The sequence below is a fragment of the Phoxinus phoxinus genome (assembly GCF_949152265.1).
Source record: "Phoxinus phoxinus genome assembly, chromosome: 18".
Taxonomy (NCBI): domain Eukaryota; kingdom Metazoa; phylum Chordata; class Actinopteri; order Cypriniformes; family Leuciscidae; genus Phoxinus; species Phoxinus phoxinus.
In genome coordinates, this window is record NC_136893.1 from 5,484,259 (window position 1) to 5,497,079 (window position 12,821).

A 12,821-nucleotide genomic window follows, 5' to 3' on the forward strand; every position below is an offset into this window, starting at 1 on the left:
TATCGCTTCAGATTTTCCAATTCGACTCGATTTCGATTCACAAGCTCTCAATTCGATTCTCGATTCGATTTCAATTCTAAATTTGATTTTCGGTTTCGCTTCCCGATTTGACTCAATGAATATAGATTTAATACAAATTCTATATTTATAAAAAAGAACAGTTAACATACGTTTACAAGTAGTTAATTAATAAATACATACAAATTATGAGCCACAAACCTGTATATTAAACTTTTTATTTTAGGTACACTTGGGAACATTTAAAACAGAACTCAACTCTATATTTCAAAATAAATGCATACAATGAATAGACAGGATTTTGATGCAAGATGAAAATTGATGCTGAAACGTGGACAAGTTAGTCGCATGCCTTAATCAAACAGGATCAGGTTATTTTATGTTTAAGATAAAACAAACAAACTTTCACAGCATTTCCTGTAACATGGAGGCTGCAAGCCTATGAACAGTGTAGGAAAACTAATACTGGCTTTTGATAAATAAATATGGAAAAAAAATCAATTCGTAGCCTTTGAGAATCGATTTTGAATCGAGAACATTTTAAAAAAACTATTAATCGAAAAAAAGATTTTTTTGCCCAGCCCTACTTGACTTCATGCGTTTTCTCTGATCGGATAGCTATCCAATCATAAAAAGACACAGGGGCCGGTTGCTGGTTGACAGTCTCTTAAGCTCTATGACCCACTAAAAAAGCTATGAACAGTCTTAAAGAAAAGCTTGTAAGACTAGTCTTTGAGACGCATTCGAGACGGATTTAAATACGATAGCCTCAAACCACATCAGGAGGTGGTCTGGGTCACATTACAGACGAAACTGGTCTTGTTGAAAACCACATGTAAACTTTACTCCCTACAATGCTAAGAAATAGAGCGTGTGAGAGCGTGTTTTATGCTATATGTCATGTCATAGCCAGATATTTATTTTAATCATCAGCGCAGATGAGAAGCTGAGTATCTCTTCAGCAAACTGCCTAAATTGAAAGTGTAGTAAGTCGCAGACGCACAATCATCATGAAAAGTAAATGATCTTATCAGTGCTGTTGCCACACTCTCTCCTATTGCGCTCTTTGATTTTGAAATTAGCTGATGATCAATAAAATGCAGCTCATATTTTTTGCTTTCGGTGACATGAACTCGATTAAATCTGGATATAGCGTGGGAATTAAAGATCGGATTTATATCTGTTTTGGGGCGACACATATATATGTGGGCATGTGTAAATGGAATCGTTTTGATACATCAGATAGCTATCCGATCAGTAAAAACGCATGAAGTGACCAGGTGTAAACAGGCCTACAGTGTCTGAAACTGTTCAGTAGAAGATTCAGTCTCTCTAAACTCCTTTCCGAGAGCTTAACCTGCTCTGATTGGTCAGACGGCCCAGTCTGTTGTGATTGGTGTACTCTGCTCTGATTAGTCAGACAGCCCAGTCTGTTGTGATTGGTCGACCACTTACAGCTCCTGTCGGAAACGAAACGCTCATTACCATATCTGAATTTCAGCTCCGGATCTTCCTCAGCACTTGATACACTGATGGCGTCGATTTTAACAATTTAAGCACGAGTCCTCATCCTTTGGAAGTGCATGGAATATGTATTTGCTGTCGCATGGCTTCTTGACATGAACAACATTAACCAAACTCTTCCAGTTCTCAGCTACTACAGTGTTTGAGGGTCAAAGTAAACGTTGTTTGTGGCCAATAAAGACTATACACTCAAAGTAATCTCACTAAATTAAAATTAACTAAGAATGAACATGTAACCCAAAAAAGATGCAAATGAGTTTAATGGGAAATGTTAATATCATGTTTAACCAACACATCTATTTTGTGTTCAAAATTCAAATAACATGATAAAGGTTGGTTGACTTAACTTGGTTTGTTTAGATGGAATATAGGTGGCATGTGAAAATCTGTTACAAAAGGGAAGACTTGACTTATTGACAACTTGTTTCAGCGCAGTTCTTTCTTTTGGGAAACAATAACTCCATTTATTGTGGACTTGGATCTTTGCAGACTTTTTACATTAACCCATTCTCAAATGTCTATGATATTGTGGTTTCTAGATATGATAGGGCCCTACTTCAATGTAAACTTATAGGGTTTTATTTTTATTATTCTGAGTGCCAATTATGCATTTTCAGATATTACCTCTTAACAACTCCTAAAAACACATTAGCAACCACACACAACACCTTGGCAACAACAAAACCCACTTGGGCAATTAACGCCTCCTTTTTTCTTTAGAAATGCTAAAAGTCTTGTTCTGGTATATTATATATATATATATATATATATAATTGCAGTATAAGAGGAACTAGGCCTAGTACTGATAAGTTCATGGAAAACGAATGAATTCCAACATCAAACTTTGTAAACAAATTAAAAAGCAAGAAAAGCTTAAATAGATAGCCTAGTGTTCCTGGCACAACTATGCTTCTGGACGTTTATGAAATTTAAACTAATCTTGTATATATAGGCTGTGTGATATAAAAAATGTTTTTATAATGTAGGCCTAATAATAATATTTATAATGTGATAATAATATGTATAATGTTATATAACATTATAAATATTATTATTACATAATAAATAAAATGTCATACATTCAAGTATAAAGCCCAAAATAACAAACATTATGAACTAGGGGTGTAACGATACCCTCATGTCACGATTCGATTACTGAACTGAACTCACGATACAATATTATTGCAATATTCTGTCCAAGTAAGACATACGATAAAGGTTAACAACAAAATGCTCTGTTTATTAAAATGTTAAATTTGGTATTACATTGTGGTGGAAATGAATAGGCTTGCTGCTGGAAACCCAATACACAGGACACCGGAATAAAAGTATTCACGATTCTGGAGCTGAAAATACAGAATTATTTCAGACGAATATGCTTGAACTCTGTCACCGACTAGATATATTTACAATAATGTAGGCCACTTTTTACTGTTACACCCCTATTATGAACAAAATACACTTACAACAAAACGAAAGATTCAATTCTAGGGATGAGAGCCTGAACAATAACATTAGCCTACATATTTTATGGTTTGACTCTGAATGCATTTATGGAATCAAGTTCCACAACATTCAACAGGAAACAAAGAATTGTAAAGTTAACCTCGGTTAACCCAGAGTCCACGTAAAGAGATAGCAGTAACAGCCCCTAACTGTTACAAATGACCTAATGTGTTACCTAATGTCACAAAACTATTTTAGGTTAGGCCACACAAACAACAAACAAACTAAGCAAATGCACACTGGCACTTAGGGCTGTCAAAAAAAAATGATAAATTTCGTATATTGGTCGAAATGAAAATAAAAATCCACATGCGAATGCAAAAACAGTGCATCTGAATTTTAGGCGTGCATCAGCTTTATCAGTGGCGCGCCACGCACAAGATGCGATGATGATGATAATGTAGGGTAAGAGACGAGTTGTTGCGTTTTAATGTTTTTGTTAGCCTATTCAGTATAACCCACTAGATGCAGCACTGCTGAGTTGTTCTTTCAAAACATTTGAAACAGAGAAGCTCAATGCAGTGAAGATCTTGGTTACGTTAAAACCGAAACCAAGCCGATCACACAGAATGCATTTCCTGTGCTGCTTTTCCATTGTTTTCTATGTACACAAGCGCTAGACGGACATCTTTGACCATTCGCACAAGAGAGCAGCGCGTTCAGAAAGACACGTAAAGTTAAAAGAAGTTAAACTTTTAAAAAACACGTCTTGAGACTTTTTTTCCATTGCATCATGTTTTTAAACGCTAACGTACTCCGTGTGATCGGCACTTGGACTCTTTGTATTAAACTATGCATAAATACATGATGCTGTTTTGCTCATAATTGTTTATGCAATTTTCAAAATTATATTTGATTTATAAACTTTAGTTTAAACGTTATGCACTTTTTTTAACAGTTATTTCATTGCTTTGAATAAACAGTTTAATGCAGTGTATTGATAAAAGCCAAAAGCCTTTTTCCCCCTAACTGAAATTAGTTAAAACAATTGAAATAAATAATTTGCATTTAGTTTTTCTGCCATTTTTACAGCTCTCCTCCCTCTAAATACATAGGAATGATATTAAATAATATATAGCTTACAATATATTGCATAATAAAATAAATTGAACGTAATTTCTTTCACCTGATAAACTGTTAATTCATTATTATTAATTCATTCTTTTTTTTATAACTGACTTATTTATTTTAAAAAGTAATTACATTAAAGATAATTTTGAATAGTGTACATTTAAGTGCAAATGCGTGTATAGACCAAGCGATCAGGCTAATCGGCTATCTATGCTAGTACATAGACAGGGTACCCCCAGGATCCTCCAGCTTAAATTCAAGGCTTTTTAAGACCTTTTTAATACCATTTCAAATGAAATTCAATGCCAACTTCGTACCGATTCCAACATAAGTATGAGGGGAAAATGTCAAATCTGTATAAATTTTAAACCCTAGAAAATAATTATGTACATGTAGGCTACTTGAATTAAATAAAACATTTTATTTAAATGATCAGTCATATTTAATACATACGCAACACCGTTGTAGTGAGCACGTGTGTGTAGGCCAGTGTTAATTTTGGCAGCCATTCTTGATTCAGTCTTAGTCTTCATCTTCAGACGAAACTGCTTATTAATGCAAACTTTTAGTCATTAGTTTTAGTCAAACTGCAGTTACTTTAGGTAGCTATTTTATATGTAGTCTTTAGACAGAAAATGTCATAATTATTCTCTCTAGGCCATTCAATTAAGCTTATGAGAAATTGACACTGCACTCTTTAGCAGTAGCACTTGTGCAATTCTACACATCCCTTTTCCTAAATTCCGTGGTTCTCCTATGTTTTTGAGTGCCGTACCCCCTAGTACCCCCTCTCTTCCACTTAGACTGCAGTCACACCTTTTCCATTAAGGGACAATATTTGCCCCCTTTAATACATTTTTCCATTAAATTTTTAACCTTTATAATACCTTTTAAACATAAATAATGCTTTAAATAAAACAATGTTCAATAAATATGCAATGTTAAAAAACGTTTAATATTAATAAAAATATTATATTTAAATAGCCAGTAGGTGGCGGTAACTCACTGTCTTTATGAGCGAGTCATCGAGTCGTTCATTCATTGAATCTCACGATTCGTTCAAAGCCACAGATTTCGTTGCAAAATAGAGCAATAAGCCTGACTATACTGTTTTATGCAGTAAATCACTTAATGTTACCCTTTTGTTGTTTTTTAACTGTTGTATAAAATCAAGTCACATTTGAAATCGTGTGGATATTCGGGAAACATTGCATTCTTGCTCGTATAATATGATCTACATTAAAAACACTTTTGATCGCAGATTTAGTCGCACAAACAGCGCAAGCGGCTCGTGACAGAACACAGACCGACTGAGTGACACTTTAATTTAAGTAGAAAATCTCAAATAAAGATCGCTGAACTCCAGCTTGTCTGTGTTTTCAGATAATCCGCGCTTCTTCAGCAGTAGAGCGCGTGCGCGCCCATGGTTGCCAGATACTATTGAAAAGACCGTGTAGAAAATATGTTCTTTTAACAGAAAAGCTCTGATTTGGGGTTTGAATGAATAGTATCTGGCAACCATGCGCGCGCGCTCTACACTGCTGAAGAAGCGCGGATGAAGGTGCACTCAACGCTGCATGAATTTTTAATTAGCCTACATTAGTAACAGTTCATTTTGTTACGGTATGAACTTAATCGTAGGAAAAGCAAAAAATATAAGACCTTTGTAACGAAATCCAAGACTTTGTTTACCAAATTCAAGGCTTTTAAGGCCTTAATTTGAGATGATCAAATTTAAGACTTTTTCAATGCTTTTAAGACCCCGCGGGTACCCTGATAGAACTATAATTCAGATATTAATGGTCATTTGAACATAGTTAAAACAGCATTTATCATAACATGATTTTGTAGGAATTGTAATCAGGCACTAAAGAGAGTACCTATTAAAAGTAATTTGAGTCAATACTATTGCTTGGGATCCAGAGATCTGATTTGTCACCACACCAGCAATATTGCATTGCAAGTCACTGGGCCGCAGGCTGAACACAAAAACAGGCTGGAATACATTGCTAAGCGTTTCATGTGACTATACGTGCAAATATAGATTTAGCAACACACATTTACTCATACTATTTTAAGACAACACTCAGTGTCACCTGCATCTCCAGACTTGTGAGTTTCATAAATGCAAAAGCGTCCGTGTTATTAAAAACTCTCCAGATCACATGGAGGTTCTTACAAAGCACAAGAAGAGGCCTACGATCATTTTTGACATTCTTTCACTTTGATTCAATTACATGCAATACACACACTTCACTTGTGGAAGGATGAATGCAAAACACCAGGCAAGTTAAACGAGAAAGGTCATTTTCAATTTATCACATCTGAAAAGTGAAAGCATTTTATTTCAATAACCGATCAAGAACCACATTAGAGTCTCTAGAAGCATAAACTCTACAATGTGCTTAAATATTTTAAACCCAGTTTAAACTTGAATTAAAAGGATAAGGCAAAAATTATCCAATCTTCATAGCATCTCAGATCTTGTCTCAGGGTGCTGAGCAACTATAAGCACTTCCTTTAAAACAGAGGCTTGTATTAAAGCACATGTGTATAATAAAGAGGACAGACTCACTCAATACTGAGAGAACAAGCATGATGTTGTACTCATGTGACATCCCTGTTTTAATGACTGATGTCCCTGTTGTGCCTCATCTCTAATGATGCCACATGACATTCAGACTGAAGGTGATGTCTTGTACTTTTGCTGCGTGAGGAAAAAACAGCACACGTCTTCAGGGGGTTTGGTGCCTCCGTGTTCAAAACCCATAATCAGCCCCGTGTGTGCCAACAAATCGCTTCAAACAAATGTTGCAGCACTTCCTGGATGTTTTATGGTCTCACAGCATGAAACGCAGAGAAGAGTCGCTCTCTCACACATGATCACTTCCTGGAAACAAACAGTCATGTCTTGTTCACATTAACGCTAAGCAAATGCTAGGGCTACTGCCTGGAAGGGTTTAGACAAATCATCTGACATCATGTCGGGCTTGCTGTTGTTTGCACTATAAAGGCCTGTGATGTGTGGAACAGATGTCAGACTTTCAACATATCTTTTCAGGTACATTTTGCCATTATCATGACACATTATCAATTCAACACTTCATCTAGTAGTGGGTGGATCTCACAAAGCCTCGTACAAACAAACACGTACAATGCGCTACACAGGTGAAACTCGCAAAATTTGAATATGGTGCAAAAGTTCAGTTATTTCAGTAATTCAACTTAAAAGGTGAAACTAATATATTATATAGACTCATTACATGCAAAGTGAGATATTTCAAGCCTTTATTTGTTATAATTTTGATGATTATGGCTTACAGCTATGAAAACCTTTTCACAATATTCTAATTTTGCATTTGGGGTTTTCATAAGCTGTAAGCCATAATCATCAAAATTATAACAAATAAAGGCTTGAAATATCTCACTTTGCATGTAATGAGTCTATATAATATATTAGTTTCACCTTTTAAGTTGAATTACTGAAATAAATTAACTTTTGCTTTCTATTTTTGCGAGTTTCACTAACCCTTATCCGTCTAGTTTGACTGAATGAGTTGCCAATTTTCCTTCATGTTTGATTTTCAAATGTCAGAAGAATAACGCTTGGTATTTTAAAAATGTGTAAACGGTAAAAATGTGCAGACGCATCGTGATATTTGGAATTTTTGGGGTAAATGTGTTAAAGGCTTAATTTCCTTTCTGAGTTTTTTTTACATGAAATGTGACCTGAGTTGCATAAACACAGTTCTGGTAAGACTGAGTCTTAAGAACTAGGCTAGTCTGACCAACTAGCAGTTAGCCAGATAACCATTCTTACTTTATGGAATCATATTAGCCCAATCTTGTTTAAATAACTTATACTTAAAAAAAAGGTTGACAAACTTGTAGGACAAGTCTATGCACTATAAGCAGTTTATGCCAGGACATATTTCCGTGGCTTTTAAAACTATTTGGTTTGTGCTTCTAATCTACAGGTTGAGTGCAGTTAAATTCAGTCACATGCTCATTAACAGCTTGATAAGGTTTATTGATTTAAGGTATATTCAGCATGGAAAGTGAAACATGCACATGAAAATTGCTTATCTTATAAGTTATTACATAGATTCTGTCAAATAAAACTAATCTTGCCCATCATTGACATCTTTTCAAGCCTGCATTTATTTGATCAAAAATACAGAAAAACAGTAATATTGTGAAATATTATAACGATTTAAAATAATAATTTTCCTGTGATCAAAGCTGAATTTTCAGCATCTTTACTCCAGTCTTCAGTGTCACATGATCCTTCAGAAATCAGTATAATATGATGCTTTATTATCAATTTTGGAAACAGTTGTGCCCGTTAATATTTTTATAGAAATATTTTCTAACAATATACTACCATTCAAAAGTTTGGTGTCAGTCATTTTCTTTCTTTCTTCTTTTTGAAAGAAATTATAACTTTTATTCAGCAAGGATATGTTAAATTTATTAAAAAAAAGCGATTGTAAAGACTTATTGTTTGAAAAGGTTTCTATTTAGAAAAAATGCTTTTTAACTTTTTCTTCATCAATAACTTCTGAAAAAAGTATCACAGATTCCAAAAAAATATAAAGCACAACTGTTTCTAGCATTGATAATACCGAGTATCAAGTCAGCATAGGATCATGTGACACTGAAGACTGGAGTAATGATGCTGAAAATTCATCACAGAAATAAATTATATTTTAAAGTATATTAAAATAGAAAACCATTAGCCTACTTTTAAATTGTAATAATATTTCACAATATTAAACATTTTTCTGTTTTTTTTATTTTTATCAAACAAATGCAGTCTTGATGAGCAGAAGAGACTTCTACAAAAACATTAAAAATAGTCATGTTTCCAAACTTGACCAGTTCGGTACACCTTAAGAAACTTTTTTAGATACATTGTTAAAGTCATCAACCTCCTTCATGGCCGTGGTGGGAACCCTGACGACAGCTGTTTCACTACATATAGGCTACATATATGACTTTAAATACCCAGACAGCAACATAGTGTCTGCCCAGATCCGGCCCACATTCGGTACACTGATTCCACACGGCCCACATGTGGCCCGGTTCTGGGTCGACACTATGTTGCTGTCTGGGTAACTTTTTGTTTTTCATGTTTTTTAAGAACACCTACCTTTATAAAATTACTCTAGAGATTATTTCATTTTGATATGTTGTCGAATATGGTTTTATGACTTTAAAATAAATTAATATGTCATAAGGCAAAAGCCAATTTCGCATGGAGTGAGTGACGTGACACTGGTTAAGGACCAGCATCTCAGAACTGATTTGACAGTCAGTTAATGCATGTGAAAAAACGAAATTCCCCGTTCCACTGCCCGTTTGGCGTCTTGCGTTTTCGCTTTGAAAGATTATGCTTTCTGTGTGAACAGGTGTTGGGCTGAATTTCGACCCCAGCCAAATTATTACCCTCCTAGCATTGGTAAATTTAGGATTAGTTGTGGGGGAGGGGTTCGGATTAGGGGTGGGGTTAGGATTAGGCAATCAGGTACTGACTTCAACGAGGCGGGTAATAATTTGGCAGGGGGTCGAAATTCGGCACAAGTCCGGCACTCCTGAGTGATCGCAGATTTGTGTGCTGTGCTTTTTAAAATTTAGCATGAGTTCAGAGTGTTCTCTCATAACTCTGTTCTCATTCATTTGTGTGTTCAACTTTTTGTTTGGGCTGTTTAATAGGATTTTGTTTAAAATACTCTACCATAGCACCGCCCCACAATATTAAGCCCCGCCCCCAGCACCCCCCTGATAAAATATGTTCACGTGGATATGACCTCCTTTGATAACTTTGTTTCGATGTTGGGAGAAATGTGAACCGAACATGTTCTTGACAGGTTGTGACATTCATCCATTCACAACTATAAAAGGAGCTATTTCAGTTTCAAAATCACATGGGACGAGCACGTACCACACGGATATGAGCTATATATTCATAATCACAACACAAAGAACGCACTTAGAGCAAGTCTATGATGCAATCTTGATAACAGTCATTGTTAACTGACAGCAATACACCAGACCAGAGTAAAGATTAAAGTCTCTTTTCGTACAGTAGCCTTTTGGGTAATAAAGAAGGGGGACAGAATTTCCCACTGAACTCACAAGATGATTAGTCATCGGTTTCAGCTACATAATAAGTGGAGTTACCCAACACTACACACACATCACCGGCAACAAGTTTCAGCAACATCCCGAAAGGGTTTATCTCAGGAAACAGCCTCAGTTTGCAATAGAGACAAACAGAACTGCCAAAAGGCATAAAAAAGTGCAACACTAATGCAACACAAAAAGACACCAAACTGAACAAGAAGTTCATATTAGTGGCATGTAAGTTAATAGCTTTGTAGTGAGAATAAGTGAAACACAAAGAGAAAAACATCTCACTTAGTAAAAATTGCTGTAGTAGTGATACTGAATTCCATGTACAGTGGTAGCCTAATTATTGATATGATTCTCCAAATTATATCCAATAACTGCACTATCATGGTTCGTTGATGCCAAAAACGTTGGCGTTACCATAGTACAGTGATTTTGCCAGATGGAAGGCTACGTTGATATTGTTACCATGATGATTAACATCTTTACATACCATGTTATTTACAAGGTATTCTGATATGCCAGAAAAAATGTGGCGAGAAATGTTGGACTAAATTTACATTGTTGTACCACTTTTTAGATGTAAGATTGTAATGTTAATACTATGCGCTCAATAATCAACGACCTGAAGAAGAAAAAACATTTTAGAAACACAGATATTAGAAAACGTGACGCATATTTGATGGCAAAATACAGTAACGTTACCTACGGATACAGGTAAGTTAGCCTATATACTTTTGTTTTAATAGTCTATGGGATTCTACACATACAGTAGGCTAGGCTATGTAATACACTTATTTAATGTATAACGTTATATTTTCAAGATTCCGGTTTGTGATCTTCTGTAAAGCTCAAGATTCATTATTGCAGAAACCATGTCATCACATTCACAGTAACGACTTTTGAAAACTAACCGTGAAAACACAACCGTGTCATTCAAGCAGTGCAACACTGACTGAAGTTCAATAGTTTTGCTGTTAAGAGTTTAGAAGTTCTCGACTGACAATTAAAGCGAAACTAAATGAATTAGCACAGTACCTTCCAAGGCAACTTTGGTTCCTTGACCCCAGTTGTAAGTTGTACCTCCTTGTTTATCTCTGACTCCGGCTCACCTGCAGTGACTCGCCCGGGAATTTACGAAACGCTACTAGGAAGAAGGAAGACTCATGAATATTAACTACGTGACGTTCGGCCGCGTTCGGCTAGTTGATTGGTCAACGAAGTGTAAACATGTAAACATATTTTTGTCAATGTGTTAGTTAGTTGGTGAATAATTTTTTTTATACTGTGACTGATCTAAATACATTATATTTTATAAATGCAATTTTGTCGTTTACTTTTATATTCATAAATCAAAGTTTATTAACTGCATTCTTGTTTATTGTGTTCAAAATTTGTTAAGGAAGCTGTAATGTATATTTATTTTCATATTACCTAATAATAATAATAAAAAACGATAAAAACGGTTTACCTAAGTTTTGAATAAAATATCTGTATGTGTGTGATTGGACGCTGCTTCTGGACCTGAAGGGGTTTTAACTACGTCAACATGACGTAGGCCTAATTAATATTCATGGTTTAAACCAGAGATTGTTAAACATTTACTATACCAGAAAATTATAAACTTGCTAAATTTAAATAATAGTAGTAGCCTATGTATTTTCCACATGTGCGCCTTCTGTCAACAGTTTGAGGAAACAATTATTTATTTGTTTTGGAGTTGTTATTGCAAAGTAGCCTACTATTTTGGGTTTACTTTTCGAATTGTATTAATAAGTATTCATCTTCAACTTTTTGGTGACTCTCTGAAATCAGGCGTTTCGAAATGATTCTCAGGCACTGAAAGTTAGAAACAGGAGGTGTGTTTTTTTGCAGAAGGTGTTTGCAACACATGGTTGTGGTTTCTAGCACATGCAAACACTTACTTTCACAGTTTGCTCAAATCTTTATTCACAGTCTAACAAGTTATTCTTTCAAAAAAGAGAAGTTTATCAAAGCTCGTAAAATATCAAAAGTAGCCTATATCACAATTATTTCAATGTAAATAAAAATATGGGATTCATTTCTTTAATCCTGTTAGACGTAATATCTAACTCAAGTTTAAAAATAATAATAAGCAAGATAACTTTGATAATTTTCACCTACAGTTTATGGTTAATCTGAATGTAAACAGTGCAGTTTCCGTTAACAGAACAGTAGGTGTCGCTAAAGGATAATAAACTGGCTTCCGGTAGGCAAAACAAGAGCTTCTCTGATTATATCATGCTGTTAGCTTTAAACATTACAATTGCTATTCCTGCAATATTAGAGTTTGTATTCTACATGAATGTGTTTGCCATACTTGAAATTGTATAGGCCTAGTTATACTTTTTTTCATGCCATGAAATGTTTATCATCATCATACTAATAATTATCAGCATGCATAATTCAAGGATAATAATAATAATGCATATATATCACAGCAGCAGCAGGTACATTATGCATTCACCCTGCAGTTAAAGATCTGTGCTGCTAACACAAAGGTTGCAGGTTCATTTCTCTGTACATATCCATTCATGAGTTGATAAGCA

General features: G+C 34.9%; 1 protein-coding gene across 2 annotated transcripts in view; it reads right to left on the reverse strand.

Annotated features, from left to right (window-relative positions):
• The window catches only part of mical1 (microtubule associated monooxygenase, calponin and LIM domain containing 1), a 32,117-nt gene extending 20,706 nt beyond the window's left edge, over positions 1-11,411 (reverse strand). The window contains exon 1 of one of the 2 annotated variants that reach the window (XM_079588255.1): positions 11,290-11,411. The gene's annotated coding sequence lies outside the window, so the exon portion shown is untranslated. Of the gene's footprint in view, positions 1-6,694; positions 6,926-11,289 lie in introns of those variants that run through there. The other variant, XM_079588256.1, reaches the window with a different exon arrangement.
• Positions 11,412-12,821: the final 1,410 nt, after the last annotated feature.